This window comes from Elephantulus edwardii, unplaced genomic scaffold (assembly GCF_000299155.1).
Source record: "Elephantulus edwardii isolate Elephantulus edwardi_28Jun2011 unplaced genomic scaffold, EleEdw1.0 scaffold00136, whole genome shotgun sequence".
Classification (NCBI taxonomy): domain Eukaryota; kingdom Metazoa; phylum Chordata; class Mammalia; order Macroscelidea; family Macroscelididae; genus Elephantulus; species Elephantulus edwardii.
In genome coordinates this window covers 3,863,697-3,870,025 of record NW_006399886.1, presented here as the reverse complement: position 1 = coordinate 3,870,025, position 6,329 = coordinate 3,863,697, and positions in this window count along the sequence as shown.

Sequence of the window (6,329 nt, the reverse complement as noted above, 5' to 3'; positions counted from 1 at the left end):
CTTCACTGTGGATGGCTATAGACAGATAAACCTCACTTTGTCCTAACTTACAACTTGCCCTGGACCCTTGAAACTGATATGAACATCTTACTTAAGTCTTTTAGTCAGCCCTGCACGGGTTAGACTAAGAAGACATTAAAATTTTAAACCAATATCAAATGAGGAAATAATAATCTCTTCAACAAATCATGCTGGCAAAATTAGACTTCCAGCTGCAGAATGTTGAAACAGGATCCACATCTCACATGTTACACAAAAATCAACTCAAGGTGGTTCACAGATCTGGGAGTAAAGCCCAAACCATAACGTTCATGAGAGACAAACTGGGATCAAACTTAGAAGTACTAGTCCAAGGTATAAGGAGACTGCCAAATATAACCAGAAATACATGATCTAAAGAGGATTAAATTGATGCGTGGGACCTTGTAAAGATTAAATCACTGTGCACATCAAGAACTTTTCCAACAGTGTGAAAAGAAAACCTACAGACTGGGAACAAACATTTGGTAATACCATCTCAGACAAGGTCTCATAACAAAAGTTTACAGAATACTCCTGGGCCTCCACAAGAAAAAGACTGATAACCCAATTAAAAATGGACAAAAGACATGGAAAGAATTTTCACACAGGAAGATATTAGAATGGCAAACAGACACATGAAGAAATGTTCCAATTCACTGGCAATAAGAGAGATGCAAATCAAAACCACAATGAAGTACCATCTCATTGTAGTAAGAGTGGTAAAGTTTAACAGGGCACCTGGTAATAGATGGATGTGGCAAGAAAGGAACTCTTAATACCTTGTTGATGGGATTGTAAAATGATGCAACCATTCTGGAAGACAGTTTGGTGCTTCCTCAAGAAAGCTGACCATAGAAATTCCATATGACCCAGCTATTCCACTACTTGGAATATACCCTGAGAATATGAGAACTGAGGCACAAACAGAGATTTGTATACCAATGTTCATAGCAGCATTATTCACCATCACAAGAACATGGAAACAGACCAAATGTCCAACCACAAATGAATGGATTCAGAAATTATGGTACATTCACACAATGGAATACTATGCAGCACTCAGATGCAATTACATTGTAAATTATTACCTAACCCGGGAGGAACTGAAAAGCATTATGCTTGGTGAACTAACTCAGTCCCACAAGAATAAATATTGTATAAAACTGTTATTGTAGAATGTGTATAAGTGTCCAGGAGGAGTGGGAGAGGCTGGAAGCAGAGGGATGTGGATGTGCAGGGGGTGGGGGGATTACTCATTGTGTTGTACAATTTGGTGGGGAATAAGGGAAATTGAAAGAATTTGTTCAAATTTGTCTTTGAATTTTGTAAATAAACTAGTAGAAGAAAAAAAAAAAACCCTTAAACTAATACATGCTCTGCTTCCTATAGATTCAGTGACTGTATATTTTTTGGGGGGGGATTGTGGACCATTGACCTTTTGTAATGACCACCTCAAGCAGTTCGATGAGTTAAATCCCCAAATCTTTCCTACTGTTTCAATGTTGTTTTTTTCTTGATTCTACAGTGTGTGTGTGTGTGTGTGTGTGTGTGTGTGTCATGACGTTGGGTGCAAGCAGCCACTTGTACTACTCTACTGTCTTTATACTTAACTAATTTCTTTTTTTAAGGAAATTATTTTATTAATTTTAATTAACATTTACAGAGATTTTGGATTTCCATTCTTTCATACTGCATTAACTAAATTCTAAATGCCAAAACAAAATAGCTTTTTAATAAATGTAAAGTGACACTAAGCATTCAGCATGAATGTTATATTTTAACAACCATCCATTGAGTGGCAATAAGCAATACAGAGAACATAGACAGAAATCAGGATATGCCATTATTTCTGGCCTGTGTAGTTTAATATTCACTATGTCTTTATTTAATAATGGTGATAAAATCAGTTCTTAAATACTAACTAAAAAAAATTGTGATCTTTGAGAAAGACCATTATAAACAGAAAAATTATTGTTTATAAAAAATATCTCTTTAAACTGCATAAAGAAATAAAAAACATTTTTGCATTTTCAGTATGAGTTTCTTTGTAATTTTAATATGCATTAAGTAAACTATAAGACATGAATGTGTATAAGCCTCCTTCAAAACTTTATTCAATAATTTCCAACCTTTATTAAATGTTTAAAATACAGCAAAGCAGAACTAAATGTTTAATTATTTTATAAAGAATTTGTAAGTATATGTAATTTGTCATATATATAGACAAAGCTTAAATTTTTCTCTTAATTCTTTAAACTTTACACTGCTTTCCTAGCTAATATGTAATAATATTAGTTATAAAATATATTTAGTATGAAAGAACCAAGACTGTAGTGTGCTGTCTGAAGTGATTTATGATCTTACAGTGCTTATAATAATGTCAAGTTTCAGTTTTTGGATCACACTATTATAACGTGTCAAACAATTTTAAAAATATTCCAACAGTTGACTACACCTGTTTCCACTTTACGAGCCCTTTCAAGTTCATGGCACTATGATTGAAAGGGAAATATTTAACTTGTGTCTATCCTTTTCAATTTAAGATTTGAAATTTTGTGCTTATTGCTGACTTTTATGAAATATTAACATTATTTCAATAATAAATTGCTAAATGTAACATATTTTATATTGTCATTTGTGAAAGTCCTTTCACAAAGTTTCATTTGGGATATTTCCCAGAAATTAAGTAAGGCAAAATGTGGTAAAATTTAACTAACTTTTTTTACAATGTTTCAATAAATTAAATCTTTTAACACGCAATCATAATATTTAAGGTATACTTGGTAAATACTATCTATACATATGTTTATGCTTAATATTTAAATACTGAGCAGTGTCATTTAGTTAGGCACCAAGTAAGACACATTTGGTTAGGCTAAATCTATGACAGTGTGGAATTTTGGTCAGACTACTTATTTCTGGCAACATTAAGCAGATAGGTTTTATGTTATCTTGACATTTTCTTCTGTTCACTCATTCCTGTAACTTGATATAGCATATCAATATTTTAGTATGCATTGAGTTAATTGTTGTTGTTGTTGCTGTTTTCAATCGAGTCGAGCATGACTCATAGTAACTCCATGAACAAAAGACCTAATGTCTTTCTAGAACTCTCTTCGTTTCTCCAAGTTCATAGAGTTTCTGTGATTTAGGAAGTGAATGCCACTCCTGCTTCCAAACCTGTTTTACAACTGGGAGCTTGACCAAAAACTGTATACATTGGGAAATCACTATGGCATTTCACACCTCAATGGCACAAAATTCAGCATCACAGTAAACCCAGATTACCTCAGTACAGCAAATGGGCAAAGAGTAATGTACAAAGAAGAAGAATGTTCCTCCAAAATGTAACAACACTAGTGTCACTTAGCAGTGGTTAAGTGTCATCAGGTCGAATAAGACTCATAGTGACCCTATGAACAAAAGACCTGAACTCTGTTCTATAATCAACATCATTTCTTAATGTTGTTAGAGTTTATAGAGTTTCCAGAGGCATCTGGTTTAGTAAGTGGATATCACTCTTGCTTTCAAACTTTAGTCAATCTGGAAATTCCTCAAAAAACACTGTCCATGATGGGAAAACATTATGGTATTTGACATGGCTATGGCACAATGTTGAGTATCACAGCAACTCCAAATTATTCAGTACAGCAAATAGACAAATTGCTGTACCACTTGTTGTTGTTGTTGTTAAGTGCCGTCGAGTCGCAGGCGACTCATAGCTACTCTATGAAGGAGAGTCCTTGACGTTTGGGTGCCTTTTATCCTCTCTCCAAGTTCATAGGGTTTCCAGAGGCAAGCTATTATGGAATTGGACGCCACTCCTCCTTCCACGCTTGTTCAATCACGGAGCTCCACCCCACTCTCAGTCCACATTGGGTAGCCAACCATTAACGCATTTGACACATCCGTGTCACAGTGTTCAGCCTCACAGCAACCACAAGTTACTGCGGACGGCAACTTGTTCACCAGGGCTATACGACCTAGAGGAATAAAGAATGTTAATGCTAACATTAATAAAGTAATAAAACCAGTGACACAAACCGACATAAACTCCACGAAACTTTCCTTATAAGACCCTCATCAAGACATGAGAGCCTCCAGGCCAGCCTCAGACTGAACACATAATTTTGGGAATTTTAAAGACACCCAACAAATGACTATGATAAACCAAGTTTTCCCTTCACCCATGGATCCTTTTTGGCTAAAATAGACAAGCAAAAGTCCAGCCATCTGACACACCATCTTGTGGAGGGAAAATAACCAATAACATAAACCAACCACAAGCCAACACAAACCCCAAAACTTTCAGGAGCTCATTAAAACTGTGAAAATAATAATGACAATATAAACTTTTATAAGATTTTTAATCATTATAATTTAGTAAAAAATGTGTCTTTACAAAGTAGATTTCCCCTTTACATTTAGATGTTGTTGTTGTTGTTATGTTTCATTTCTTGAGACTCATAGCGAACCTATGTACAACAGCCCTGAAATCTCTATCCTGTGCCAACTTAACTGTCTCTGACACATCTATACTCTTTATCCCAGTCACTGCATCAATCCATCTGATCGATGGTCTACATCTCTTTCTCTGTCCCTGTGCCCTTTCAAGCATTATGGCCCTCTACAAGAACTGGTTCCTTCTTGCAACATGCCCAAAGTATGTCAGATGAAGCTTCAGAATCCTTGCCTCCAAGGAGCAGCCTGGCTTCATGGCTTCACCCTCTCGAAGATGAAACTGTTCTTCTGGCAGTTTATGGTATATTCAACACTCTTCTCCAGCACCACAGCTTAAAAGCATTAATTTTCTTTCCGTCATCCCTAGTCATTGTCCAGCTCTCTGATGCAGAGCAAACAATTGCAGTGACTATGGCCTAGATCAGGTGCACCTTAGTTTCCAAACTGACAACATTGCTCTTCAGTATTCTAGAGAGGTCCCTGACAGCTCACTTTCCCAATGCAATTTTGTTCTTGATTTCCTGGCTGCTGGTATCAAGAAAGTTGATTATGGAGCCAAACAAACTGAAGCTGTTAACGATCTCAATGTCTTCACAATCTATCATAATGCTGCCAATCAGGCCAGTGGTGACAGTCTGTTTCCTTGATGTTGACCTTCAATCCATATTGAAGGCTACAGTCCTTGATCTTCTGCAGCAAGCTCTTCAGGTTCTCCTCAGTGCCAGCAAGCAGGGTTGTGTCATCTGAATAATGTTGGTTGTTGATGAATCTTCCTCCAATCCTGATGCCACACAGCTCAGCTTCCAGATGATCTCTTCTGCATATAGATTGAAAAGGTATAGATATTCCTGATTTTGAACGATACGATTTTGAAGTGTCTCCTTGCTCTGTTCTAGAGATAAAATATCTTAGATTTTATGTTGTTGTTAAGTGCCATCGAGTTGTAGGCAACTCATAGCTACCCTATGAACAAAAGTCCTGGATACCTGTATAGTTTTTGTCCTTTCTCCAAGTTCGTAGGATTTCCAGAGGCAAGCTATTACGGAAGTGGATGACACTCTTGCTTCCAAGCTTGTTTTAATCTGGGACCTCCACCAAACAATGTCCACCATGGGTATTCATTCTCGCATTTGACAGATCAGTGTCACAGTGTTTAGCTTCACACCAACCACGAGTTACCTCTGTACAGCAAGTGGACATACGCGGGTTATATGACCTAGAAGAATGTTTCACCAAAACCAATTAAAGGCAGGCCTGAGAGCTGTGGAGTAGAGTCATCCACCTTTGGCTTGAGAGCTTGACTTTCTGTCCACTAGGCCAACTGATCTCTCTCTATGCTATTGTTGTTGTTGTTGTTGTTAAAGCCCATCAAATCATAGGCAACTCATAGAGACCCTATGAACGAAAGACCTGGACACTGGTAAACCTTTCTTCAGGTTCGTAGGATGTCCAGAGTCAAGCTATTATGGAAGTGGATAACACTCCTGCTTCCTGATTATCTCCTCTTTTAGACACTCTCGGGTTTTGATCTGTTGAGAAATCATATTTTTAATTCATTGTGGAATTGCTATCTGAGTACTTAGTGCATCTTAATGTAAGCAAGATAAAATATATGGAAAAAAGGAATTTTCAGCAAATAAATTCCTCTCAACATAATTATTAAAATAGTGATAACTTATGGGACATTTCAAAATATGTTCTTATAATATTTAAGGAACATTTCTAAGAATATAATTTAGTGGATTATTCAGATAACTTTGTTAAAATATGAAATCGTTTTTATAAAATGAATAATAGACCTAACTTTTTTATAATGCTTAAAATTAAGCATCAAAATTCTTACTGGA